This window comes from Panicum virgatum, chromosome 7K (genome assembly GCF_016808335.1).
Source record: "Panicum virgatum strain AP13 chromosome 7K, P.virgatum_v5, whole genome shotgun sequence".
In the NCBI taxonomy this organism is placed as follows: Eukaryota; Viridiplantae; Streptophyta; class Magnoliopsida; order Poales; family Poaceae; genus Panicum; species Panicum virgatum.
This window is the reverse complement of record NC_053142.1, coordinates 10,382,114-10,396,056: the sequence shown is the minus strand read 5'-3', so window position 1 is coordinate 10,396,056 and position 13,943 is coordinate 10,382,114. Positions and strand designations below refer to the sequence as shown.

Below are 13,943 nucleotides of genomic sequence, written 5' to 3'. Positions count from 1 at the left end.
AACCCTTGCTGATTTGCTTGATCAGCACAAACAGACTGAAAATAGCACATCCAGTGATCCAGAAAAACCTGAACGAAAGAGAGCACCAGAGAGAGTTGGTCAGGTAATAATAATAGCAACTTTCAGTTGTCAATAAATAGCACTGCTCAAGAATTCAGCATTGTGTAATAGTTCAGCAGTGCCAAAATTATAAGAACCGATTGCTCCAGACTGTTAAGTGTTAACTCAGTCATCTCTGCTGCTATGGTATCTCCGGTAGATCTCCACAAACGTGATTTATTTTGCAATCAGTTCTTCAGTCTTCACAAAGTCTATGAAAAAATGGACTGAAACTACTTGCTCTTGATTCAACTTTGCATTGCTGATTGGATTGGCTTCGGATTATTGCACACGAGCTGGAGTCGCTGCATTGTAGATGCCTCATGCAGGGTCCATCACAAGAAGGGAGGCGGCGGTTGATGGGAATCGGGATCATGGTGGAGGAATTTTTCCTGCTCGGCGGCCGTCGTGTGGTGGTCCACCGCTTCACGGCTTAAGGAGGAACAGAGGAGGCCCGAAGAGCACCGGTGGTGGTGGCGATATTCGAGGCGCGTGCGGCGGTTGCCTGGCGGCGGGGACGGCGGAGGTCGCCGGGGTGGCCACGGCCCGGAATGCTCGCAAATGTCCCCAGATTGGATCGCGATCCGGTTATTTTCACATAACCCCCTAATTTGTATCGCGATTAATAGTCGTGATCCGAATATTTATATTTACAACCCTGGGTTTTGCGTATAGCACCCTGGTCGGGGTCAGCTCCTCCCGCCCTTCTGCCACCGCCGCCGACGTCTCCACCTGTCTGCCGGGAGCGCAGAGCCCATCCCACCCACCATTCCACCGCTCGAGACCTAGCATCATCAAGCTTCCCACGAATTGCAGCGGAACATCTCCACGGCCAACGAGGAGCCCAAAACGGCCGCCTGGCCGGCGCCGTTGCGCGGCGTCCCGCAGCTCAGGGCATTCCGGTAATCGGTGACATGGATCGCTGCACCAAATGGAATCCTTGTGTTCTGTTCTAGAGAGGAAATCGTTTGCTCTGTGCAGGGCTCCACCGTGTTTGCCCATCTCAGATGAGCGCAAGGTGTTCGTGGGAATGTTTCTCAAGTCGGTCTCATTGGAATTCTGAACGGACAAGGATCATGCGTTGCCAATTTGCCATGTTGAGGTGATGTACACTCTGGAACAGGTTTGCATCTCCTATCTATTCCAGAGTCTCCAGTACACTTTGGGATTTTTCTGGTGCTGCACTGGCTCCCATTGCTGTCTGAGGTATATTCTTATGCGCTCTCTGCTTTTGTTCGTCTCTGTTTCTGCAGATGTAGATTTCTGCATCATTTCTTTGTGGCACGTTTTGCTCCCCGGTGGATTGCTTCATTGACAAGAATACCGTATGCATGCACCACTGAACAAATTGGGACTGTGGTCTTACGGTCATGTATAGGAATATGGTACAACAAGTCTACCAGCCTGCTGGCAGCTTGTTCAATGGGTCCTAGATGATCACTGAGCCAACGCTAAACCGAAACGGTGGCAGAATGTTTTTCTTTTTTTATGAGAGTGGCACAATATTATTCAGGGCTATGATATGACAGGTGCATTTTAAAATTCGAATCATTCTGATATTCTAATCAGAACACTGTACATTGACAGTCTTGCATTCTGACATGATCGGTACTCCGCTGAAAAAGAAGGAAGGGTGCATTTTCTGGTACGCGGCAGCAAGCCACCTGATCTGTAATTTTTTAACATGAGAACCAACAAAACAGGTTCCATTGTTAATCAATTTTTCTATGGCATGTCGCCTTCAGTGTGAGGAATCAATAATCCAGGTTCAAACACAAGGAACTAAATTTCCATCTCATTTTACCTAGTGGTAGTTGAAATATCAAGGTCGAGCTCATCAGAAATGCTGCATGCCAGAAAATAGAGTACCTAATGGTTCAATGTTTCTGTTGTACTGCAAACCAACAACAGGGAGGTCTTGGTTTTTAAAATTAAGACCTGGAGCAAGATGGTAACTATGGTCAGGTCACAGGTCAGCCTTTTTTATGGATTGGATCCTCAACTTGCTCATATTACAACATGCATTAGTTGGAAGTTGGAACTCAGGAGAGCTATGCCCTTACATCCTCGGCGTGCTATCTGAAGGCTTTGCTGAGCAGAGTGAAGGATTGTCAAAGTAAAGCTAAGGACTGCCATAATAGGGGAGAAAAGGTTCGTTATCTTACCTTCTTACTCATGTATGCCTTTGGATGTATATATCCACCTTGTGGAGGTGGATAATATAGTTTTTTTTTGAAGAAAAAAGTGGATGTATGCCTATTTCATCTTCCTTGATCATCATATTTAGTAGTTCTGAATTTCTGATGATATATACCTTGTATATATGTATCATGCTCTGTCAGTAAGAAGGTGAGAGATGGCGCTATGTGGGATGGCTGCCAACATAACACAGCTCCTAGGGGTGGACGTATTTGGGCTTGATCAGTATGATCGAGAAGGCTGCGCGGACGGCCAGCCAGAATAAGGAGGCATGCAGAAAGATCACTGAGCGTGCATCGATGATCAAGAATCGGCTGGAACAGTTACAACAAGTCTCAAGATCCTTTGAGCACCCGGAGATGTGGAAGCCAATGAAGGTGCTTAAGATGACCCTCCACAGAGCATACAGATTCATCATAGGCTATCATCATAGCAGCTACATCTACAAGTTCTGTTGTGGCTCTGATCTCGCCAACGAGTTTGAGTCAGTGCAGAAGGATATGGATCTCTGGAATCAGCATCTGACTGATTTAAAAATGGACATCCTGTTCAAATTCACAGTTGTTGACATGCGGAGCTTACATGGAAATAGCAATACCATCAAGCAGGTAAATGTACAATGACTACAGTAATCTCTTCTCAATTTGTCGATTAGTGTTAGTGTAGCACAATTTTGTGGTTAGAATGAAAAAACAGGGAAAATTCAACTGTCCGTGATTTATCATTATTCATTCTCAGCAGTACTGTATTAACAACATGGCATTTTTTATCATCCCTATTTTATTGTTTTAGGATTGTGCTCATGTACCTTCTGCAGGGTCGCCAGCTAGTCATTTCAACAACAATAACAGGTGCAATGTTGCAACATTTCTTTTAACTTCATCAAGAATTAGCCTAGGATTGTGGAGGTAGTTTTATAAACTACCTTCGTTTAATACCTCTAATTAGTGATCTAATTAGTGGTCAAATGTGTAAACAGTTCCGGACTAATTTTTTTCCCACCAAAACAAAACACGGCCTCCCCTGACCCATTCGTCCATTGTTAAAGGGTAGAAACGCTTCCCCTATCCAATTTATTGCCCCGACTGACCTGTACGCTGCTACATGGTCAGGTCAAATCGATATCTCCATCAGCAATGAAATGCAGCTTCCCCTGTAGCTAGCATCCAGCCAAAGCTCTACTGTTCTTGTGCAGAGTTCGCGCCATTGTCAATGGTTCTGCTACGGCGTCGCAGTCTCATCTTAAACTACGATTCCTGCACTAAACCAAAGCTTATCATTGGGCCACGTTGCTTCCTTTTCCTCAAGCATTGGATGAGAAACGAACGGCATCGAGCCCTGCAATGTGGCTCTCTTCGTGAAGTTTCTTGGGTACCAAGTTTCTTAAGTAAGTCTCGGTCAGAAGAGGAAAGCGTATTTATCTCTCCCTTACCTGTTGCTTCTTCCCGACCCTTCCGACATCACAATCGCAGCGCAAGAAAATCTTTGACCAGAGGAAAGGTGTGTGATCTCTTCTTCTCCATGAGAATCCTGTTGGTCGACAGCTCCATGTCGTCGCTCCATCTCCCCACCTGCGCCTCCGCCGCCAACACGCTCCCCACGAGGTCACGATCCTGTCGTTCCACCCCTGCCCGCTGTAGCGTAGCGAGTGCCGGCCGGGGCGGAAGGACAGCATGGTCTTCGTGAGCGCCCGCGCCGCCCCGCGCCCGCGATCTCCGCCGACTACGCGCTCCCCACCTGCGCTTCCTCCCATCGCGCAGCCCCGCGCCACCATGTCCCGCGCATACGCCCGGATGGCGGCATCCTCTAATCAAAACCCTTACGGCCTGCTAAATTATAATGGCAGATTTTCTCATCTGCACAAATCTATTCCCGTCCATTATGCAAATTAAGTATCTATTGTAGTTCCTGAAAAGAAATGGATGCCAATAATGTAACAGGGGCCAAGTTAATGGATCGCTGCTGGCCGTGCCTAAACTGATCAAACAGGCCTTCATGCTCAAACTCGCTCAAATGAAAGTCTTAAAATTTAAAAGCATTTAGTATAATGGTTGCTCAAAATTTCAAAACCTACATCTTCACTACAGAGCAAATTTAGAAATCCAAAGCTCTATGATAAATCACCCATTGAACCAAAAAGATTTTAAAAAAAGTGTTCGATATCAAAATTCAAATTGCTTCTACACACGAAAAGAAAAAACTGTGCCACGGGTACATCCACCGGCCACTCGCGGCAATGCCGCGAGGTTTTCTAGTTCATTGACGAGTAGTGCAAGTAGTACGGTGCCAATGGGCGTCATTTTCTCGAAGACGACATGACTATAATGGTCGTTTCTTCGTTAAACTTTAGAAGAAAAACAATTTCAATTATTCATGTTCCTACCAACACAGGTCATAAGAACAACTCCAAGAGACTAGGTAAAATCCTAACTAAATTTAAAGTTTTGAAAGATTTGTAAAAAAATAAAAAGCTCCAAAATCAAAGGTAAACCAACGTACTCTTCAAATCTCCTAGCTATCCATATTCAAATCACTCCTCCACCACACTGACAGGTGAGACCCATTCGTCATCACCTCCTCTCTACCCCCTCTTCCCGCGGCCAACTCCGCCGGTCAACTCCTCTCTACATCTATGCTTCCACCATCCAACTCCTCTCTGTCCTCTCTCCTCCTTCCCGCTCCCATCGTGCCCGCGGACAACCCCTCCCTGCACGCCTCCGCCGGTGCATCCTCGTCCACCCCCCGCCAGCCACCGACGTTGGCGCTGGCTCCTCATCCTCCACCTCCCGTGGCGCGTCATCCTCCTCGACGGACCGGTGCGGGCGTCGATGGCGTCCCCCAGCGGCCCGATGGTGCACCTCGGTGGCATCCTCCTCCACCTCCCGCCACGCCTCCTCCACATCCCCGCAGCGCGGGCGGTCGGCAGCGCATCCTCCACGGTGGCCCGGCGGCAACGTCAACGTGTCCTCCACGGCGGCCCGGCGCGTCTCAGCGGCGACGTCCTCCATCTCCCCGCAGTGCGGGCGTCCAGCCGCGCAGGCATCGGCGCGTCATTCCTGGCGGCCCGATGACATCTTCTTTCACCTCCACCTCCCGCAGCGCCTCCTCCACCTCTCCGCGGTGTGGGCGGGCGGCGCATCCTCCCCAATGGCATCCTTCTCCACCTTCTCATCCCCGGGACGGGCGCGCGGCACGACCGAGCGAGCGGGAGCACACCCGCCAAGCTGGGAGGGTGGGACCACGCATAGGAGGCTGCAGATGGCGAGCGAATTTTCTCGGTAAAAGTAGTTAGCGGGAGGCGGGAGATTCCGAGTAGGATGGATTAGCGAGGCAGATGAAGAGTCTGTTGGATCCGGTTTTTTTACTGATTTTTCTTATTTTTATCTAACCAAATAGATTTAGCTAGTTTTTTGAAGTTGCTCTAAGTATACGCCTACCAATAAGATGATCGTTACTCATAACTATGAGCCTCCAGCTATGTTAAAGACTCAAATCCGGATGAGTGGGTTCCGTCACAAGGAAACAGACTAATTGAGCATATGGCCAGACTCAATTTTTCACAGTGAAAAATAAAGAGAAAAATGCAGTGTAGGTCCATTAATTCGTAAGCAAGTGTCATTTGGGTCCAATCAACTCTGAAATTGCACTTCTGGGTCCATAAACTTTCTAAGTGGTTTACAATAGGTTCATACCCCTTCGTTTGAGTCTTAAATTTATTTATAACCCGCCGCACATTCATTTTTCTTAGAAATGAGTCCTTCTCCCAATACCCATCTACTCTCTCAAGTGTCTCCTTGTCTCCTAGATACAGCCAGCTGCGGCGAAGCCCAGGCGGCGAAGGCACCTCATGCCTGGTGTGGCCCGCAACGTCGGGGAGCCCGCGTGGCATGGGGTGGCAGAGCCCGAGCCCACGGTGGGCATGGCCACGGATGAGATGATCGCCTTGGGCGTGTCACAGTCGCTGCAGAGGGACGCCATGTCCGTGTTGTAGGGCCGCGTGCGGCGTGCCGAGGCCCTACTAGTTCGGGACCCTACCCGCCTTCCGTCGCATCGAGGAGCTCGTGCCTCGGCCTTATAGTGCCCTAGGACTCACTTGTAAGAAAAAGAGATGTATATGGGGTTATACATAAATTTAAGGTTCAAACCAAGATCTATGGACATATGGTACGCCACTTAAAAAGTTTATATATGGACCCAAAAATGATATTTCAGAATTGATGAACCTAGATGACACACACAAGTTAATGGACCTACGGTGTATTTTACTAGAGTTGGATAAGACCAATCTCAATGGATAAGGGACGGGCTCCCGTACACCACTCCCTCTCCGCTGGAAACTATAGTGGGATATCTTTAGTCTCAATGGTCGTAAATGAGCTATTTTTTTGTTACACAATACTGTTATAAAACACGTCGTCAACGATTGGATCTTCTTCCTCTCACACCTCTCACGAAAAGCACAAGAACACAAGTAGACAAGATACAATGTAGGTGGAGCTTTTCTTTATTCCTCGTATTCCACATTTACAATGAAGGTCTCCCTCATATATATACTCTGACCTATGACTAGAGTTTTGGTAAGAGCCCACAAGCAACCGGACATGGACAAGGACTTCTAGTCCTCCTTTCCTTCTATATGCAGTCCGGTTGTTTTACAACACTCCCCCTTGGGCGATTACCGCGAAAGCATATGCCTCGTTAAAAACTCCATCCGAAAACCCAGCGAGAAAAACGGTCATTGGAGAAAAGAGTGCATATCAACCGCAATTGTATTGCATATGTTGCCTCGTTAAAAACCTTACGTGAGAAACCTTCAAGTAAAAACTCACCAAAAGGAAAAAAGAGCACAACAATAAACCTTCTTGGTTACATATAATTCTATATTTACTATTCTTCGTGAATAGGGATCAATCTTCAAGATTATGCAAGAACTTCATGGTTCTTGCAACAATGATCTACAAGATCTTAAACAATCAAGTGGTACACCTTCATGGTAAATCAAAAATTAATTATTAAGTTGATTCCTTCAAGGTAATACTCAATGAAAAATATACTCCCCCTCATAGCGACATACTTTGAACTTCGGTGTTCAAAAATAATTGCGTATGAGTAATAATATTTAATTAATACAATACATTTAGTCTTTCAGAGACTTCTAGACTACGATTAGGAGCTATGCTTCCAGCAGTAACAACCACTTATGTAATTATGCAATACAAATAAATATTTTATCCTTTCATAAGAATATGGGGACAATGAGTTGCAAATTTATATACCTTCTAGGTATTATTCTTTCAAAACTCAGTGTTTGAAATTGAATACTACATCAGCAACTCAATCCTTACTTCTTTAGTGTATGCAAAGTCTAGACAATGATCTATTCAGTAGATCTTTATTTAGCCTTTTCCACTATAGATAATCGGTCTTCATTTGGCATTTGAAGGGGATGATTCAATTTGCCAGTCACCAATATACCTTCTATGTTATTTGAGGATACTTACAATTCAGTGCTAGCTAGAAGCTATATGGGCACATGCAGGTGCTTGTATGGCACATTCAAAGCTATTTTATTCCTCATTTCATTCTTAATCATTCGGGTCTGTACGAGTCTTCGCTTGTATCTTCAGGATTATTGGTGTTTATTCAGTAATTGACTGATAAGTCATTCATTGACTATTTTCTTCAGGAATCTTCAATTCTTCAAGAATAATATTTCTCTTCTATGAGAAATTTTCTCATGATAGATAGAAGTGATTTACACAATCTATTCCTTCTAGGATATGCTCTTCTTGAGACTTTAAATGTTCATTCAAGAATATTATCTACCTTAGACATTTTAATATTTAGTATGAGATTTAATTATATTTCTTGCTACTTTATTCCTTTGAGGAAAATGAGTCATTCACGGATCCTTTCTCATGGATTTTCATAATCCAATGATTAACTGCATAATATTTCTTTTCATTCATGCCATTTGCCAGATATGTCGCAGAATATTTATTCATATATAATGGGAGTTTACTAGTCTTTTGAAAGACATATGAACCATTGCATTTCACCATATCATTATTTCACAATGACTCGTATAGTTTGAACTTCTAGGTTCAAATACTTTCTTCATGGTCCAACCTCAATTGCTTTCTTTCATTGACCCGATATGAGTGCTTCATGCAACTCTGCCATGGACTTTAGTCTTGGATCCATGTTCTCGTTTAGAGAAACATCTGCAATTCTAGAGGTAGTGTTGTCGACATTCATTCAATTCTCCCATATCTTCAGGATAATTATCTGCTCATCTCAACACAAAATATTGCGCGCGCTTTATAGTGTTAGGTACTCATCTTCATGATGACCATTTCTTGGTTTGTGAGGTATTTAACCTTAAAGGTCTTTCCTTTTCGGAATGTGTGGAGATTCTCTGTAAATTGTTTGACAAATTCATGTTATCTAAAACCAACAGGCGTCCCCGTAGATTTTAAATTAATGATCAAATCATTTGCCATGGTGAGTATATTATTAAATACCCGGGATATATCACACATAGCTTTTAACTTCTAGTTAATAACTTCATGTTATTTCTCCTAATTTCCGATGTCCCGTGAGTATTCATTATGTGCATATTCTCACTGGGATCAAGTCCTTCAGGGAGTTTCACTCCAAGTGTTTACCACATCAGGTGGCACCCTCTATGGGCTTCCTCACAGTTTTATTTTTCTGGCATTATACTCCGCTTCATGCGAGTATGATTTAGTGCGTGTTTATATTCCCACTTCAAGCTTCCAGGAATATTTTATGAAGAACATTCTTGCTTCCAATATAAGGCATTCATATGGGCTTTCTCTCCCCCTAATGCCGATATTAGATCTTCATTAGTAGCATACTTCAAAACTATCCCCATAGGCACAATATAATGGAAATTCATATCCATATTTCTCCAACTTCAAGTTGATGCCCATTTATGTATGCTAAGATGGTGAAATAATTAATCACACACACGTCTTTTAAATATAGGGGTTATTTGTTATAGCTAGACTTTATTAATGTAGTAACATTAATACTACATTCATTCGATAATAGTGTGCAATGTGGTATATTCGGCATACCTATAATTTGCACAGTTCTAAGTCTATGAGACTATTTTTATTGTCTTGCTTCTTTCTTTATTTAGCTCATTTATAATCATAATACTCATACAATATACTTCAAGTATGTAACATAAACTTCAAGTTTATAAATATACAAAGTATAATCTACATGGAATTTCTTCTAGAAAAATTAATTTCTCATTCATTCAAGAATTCTCCATATACTTTTGATTCCATAATACAAATTGTTTTCCACGTAATAGACTAACAGGTCTATTTTTCCTTTCATTTATCCGCAAATCCATTCTGATTGGGTCAACCAATTTCTAATTGGATAAATTCATATTGAGCCAATTCTAGGCCAATTTTCTCCCCCTAATCTTAGCCTTCTTGACTAAATATAATTAATGACTTCTTGTCATTTTGTATATGTGCATACAACACATGAGTGAGCCAGCATGCTAGCTGGTTGATAGATTATTACGATGGACTACTAGCCATCTCAATAGAGTGGGAGCTGCTACTCAACAGGAGAAGCTTGAGTGAAGCATAGCATGCAAGCTAGTGCAAATACAAAAATAACACGATGGCTACAAGCCAGTGCAGAGCGGAATTTTAATGTGATACCCGTGCAAGGGTTCCTAGTCAATGTAATGACATGCTGGTCCTTACATTGGGTGAAAAAAACTATTAATTGGTCATTCTAAGTGACACAATGGTATATGGACTACAAAAGTATGTGCAGAGCTACATGCTTAGTCATTGCAGTGACTATGGCTATGGGCCAACTTCCACGTTGATTGTCCCAACAATCTAACAGGATGAGGCTCTGAACCAACAATCTTACAGGATTAGGGATATGCCTATTAACTTTTTTAAAAATACTTTATCCACATTCTTCATAGACCTCTATAGACCAAATTTCTCCCGCTTTTCATACCATAATTGTACTTCAGGTACTGCTAGTGTCTATATATATATATATATATATATAAAATATGGTATGAAATTCATATATTAGTTGTACTATTCAATGTATAATAATGCGGTGAGTAGAATAAACTTCAAGTTATAGGGCTTATGTATTCAATACATAGTTGAATAATATATCAGTTCATCGCCAGATTAAATCCTTCGGGATAAATTAAGAAGCGTGTATATTACTGTTCATGTGCTTCTTGGAAAATTATGTTTCCATTCTACCTACGTGGTAGTAGGGCACACTAACCTTCATGGTTACTTGAGGATTTGTGGAAAATATCATTTCAGATGAATATTTAATAGGCAATATAAAGCAATTATTTAAGATATCCAGCATGTAATTCTTTAGTTATTATTCCATAAGATTAAACTGATTACTACAGGTAAAATATGCTACAAGCATGTGGACAAAAGATAAGGTGAGAAAACCTATGCAGAGGTAAGAAACACCATCTCTTGAATTGCCCTTCTAGTCTGGGAAAGATACTTAAATTAGTGCTATACTTCATGTTTTAAAGCAAAGGATAATAGCTTACTCTTCATGAGTATAACCAAATTCTTCGTGAATATAATTAATAATGCAACTTATGTCAAAAATTCTATTTACTTATGGTTTAAGGGGTGAGTATGAAACTTCTTTGTGTCATTGCGTCTCCCCCTGAGACTAACATCACTTCTGGAATGTATTTTATTTCCTTCCACTTCTATGGCTTATGCATCTTCTGATTGCATGAATATTGTTTTATATTGAGATTATGCACATTCTTCTCGAATTGCAAAAATGTCTACATGACAAAACAATATATTTCTTCAAGAAAACATATTAAATTCGCATAACTTCATGTTATGTCTAGCTCAAATAATTAATTTGCTTCTCAAGAGTTTACTGCTAGTAAATCATAATGCCATATTGGAAAATAAATGTGTTCTGGACCAATAAGCTAAAATAACTTTCAGAGTTATATAGCATCTCTTCTAGAAATTATATGGTGCAGGCTTCAAACCAATATTATATTTCTTTGAGAAATAATAGATTTCATGTCATGTTCTATATTATTTATGCAATTGCTACAAGCACACTTCATGTGTTTAAATGCATGAAGTAAATGCAAAATTAATTATGATTGGTTAATCTATTCGATAGATATTTCCCACAACTTTTCTAGCAAAATATTTACCTCATTCATATTCTCAGGGGTATTATGTCTAAGGTTCTTCAAGATTGCATGAATATCTCAAATTACAGAATGCGAGTGTAACTAATCTGTCTTCAAGACAGATTATCCTGAGGTGTTTTTCATCTAGAAAAAAATATTCAAAAACCAAAATGCCACGGGGTTTGTCGTAATATTTATACTGATCTCTAATTCATTTGACTTCAGGGTGTAATGCGCTAAATAAGCTTGAGTGCTTGACTACACTATTTTATATTCGTGAGCTCTCCTTCATGAATTATTTGCTGTGGTTGTCTATTACAGGCTGCTTGGCCTGGTACAACGCACGTCACAAAAATCGTCTCCTCCGCCTGTCTCCCTCTCACCCGCGTGCAACGTCGGGTGACGTGGTATGCGGAAAGAGGCATGCGCTCTGTCGCTTGAAGGCAAACGAATCCCGAGAATGCGGCTGCAGGCCGACGATGGGAGCCATTTGATGCTTGCGGCCTTGCAAGGCAGTATGCATGTGCGCGTGCATGCGCTTTCTGTGTAGGCGGTCGGAATTAGCATCACGATTTCATGATAATAGACCGACGGTGCAATGCAGGGTTGTATCTCTACTATGAGCTAGCACTAGTGCATGTACATTTGTTTGGATGGCACCGGCTGCTCTGCTTCGTGCAGCGTACGGCTACGGGCGTTATGAAACTGCAGTTCGGCTGCAGGCGAGAGATAAAATTCGGGAAGATGATGCTTCAGGCGGCGATGGCAAGTATGCGCGTGCAGGCGCAATCGCCGGGGTCGGGGTGAATTTGGGAAGCTTAGCTGCAGGTGAGTTTGATTAGAGCGAGTTCGGCATTTTGTCCGTTAGGTTCAGCCTTGGAGGTTTGGACGATGGTGGCACCTGCAAGACTGCCCTTCTTTGCCGGGCTCAAGCTGCACTTGACTTCAGGCTATGAGCTGTGCTACAAGCCGAGGATTTACATAATGATGTATCTGCGAGATGCTTGTGTGCGAGTGATCTTCATGATCTTTGTTCAGAACTATCATGCCTAAGGCAATGACAAGATCGTTTTGGCTGCCAGACATCATGCACGTGGCACTGCACAAACAAAATTTCACCCTTTTTTCATGCCCTTATATATTACTGACGTAAAGTCAGCAACATGTCCCGTGTCCGTGTCGATCATGGAGATCAATTTAAGTATACGACTTATTAGGTTCAGCAAATTAAATCTTCCAATTCAATGCTTGGATTCACAGATCTAATCTACTAAAAAAAATCATACCGTGCTGCTTTATTCAACGAACAGATTCGAAGCCTGTCGCGTAGGACAATTCGGCAAGGCCGGGGGACCTGCCTGCGTGATGACGAATCGGAGCAGATCCGATCGCTGGCGACGTTGATGTAGTCGACGTCGTCGAATGGCGTGGACGACGGCGAGATTGCCGGCGTCGAACTTGATGACAACTCCTTCGGCGCTTGTAGTCGATGAAGAGCGGTCGTGCTGATAACGTGTTATAAAACACGTCGTCAACGATTGGATCTTCTTCCTCTCACACCTCTCACGATAAGCACAAGAACACAAGTAGACAAGATACAATGTAGGTGGAGCTTTTCTTTATTCCTCGTATTCCACATTTACAATGAAGGTCTCCCTCATATATATACTCCGACCTATGACTAGAGTTTTGGTAAGAGCCCACAAGCAACCGGACATGGACAAGGACTTCTAGTCCTCCTTTCCTTCTATATGCAGTCCTGTTTTACAACAAATACTACCCTAAAGTAGCAAACACATGAGACTAAATTGGGGACTAATGGACTAAACGATTTTAATCCCTTGTGGGTAGTTAATGGATCAAAAGTCACTATTTGTCACTCATTATTGCTACGATCCCCACCACTGCATGTGCATAGGCAGTCCCGAAGAAATCACTCCAGTTTCTGATATAGGACACCGCATAAAGAAACTGTCCTCTCCGTTGCAAAATTTTCCCCGGCATCTACCAAAAGAATTGACCAATGATGCACTTAATTCTTCTCTCCAGTATCTGGATTCTTTGTGCAAGTCTTCAAAGCAGAGCTCGAGCTGAACAACTGCACAACGCACGGCAGTGCGCGGTAGCAGGCGGCCAGTGCGCGTGCAGCAAGCCGGCGGCCAGCGCGAGCAGGTAGCGTGCAGGTGCGCGTGCGGGTGCCGACGGCCAGCGCGTGCTCGGCGGCGTGCGCCCTGGGTCGACGGCCAGCGCGAGCGGCGGCGTGCGAGTACACTCCCGGGGCCGGCGGCCAGCGCGAGCGTGGCGACGTGCGGGTTTGCTCCCGTCCGCGGGGGGGGGGGGGGGGGGGGGGGGGGGGGGGGGGGGCGCTAGCGGGGCGTGCGGCGACGGCCCGATGAGCTCCGCCGTCGTGGGGCATGACGAT

General features: G+C 43.6%; 1 long non-coding RNA gene across 2 annotated transcripts; it reads left to right on the top strand.

The window, feature by feature from the left end:
* The first annotated feature begins 773 nt into the window (after positions 1–773).
* On the top strand, positions 774–3,393 carry LOC120639768. 2 transcript variants are annotated; one of them, XR_005661655.1, is made up of 4 exons: positions 774–1,222; positions 1,353–2,250; positions 2,442–2,906; positions 3,091–3,393. It is a non-coding gene; the product is annotated as an uncharacterized LOC120639768 (long non-coding RNA). The 2 variants fall into 2 exon arrangements; XR_005661654.1 differs by lacking the exon at positions 3,091–3,393 and having other exon boundaries at positions 2,442–3,009.
* The last annotated feature ends 10,550 nt before the right edge of the window (positions 3,394–13,943 follow it).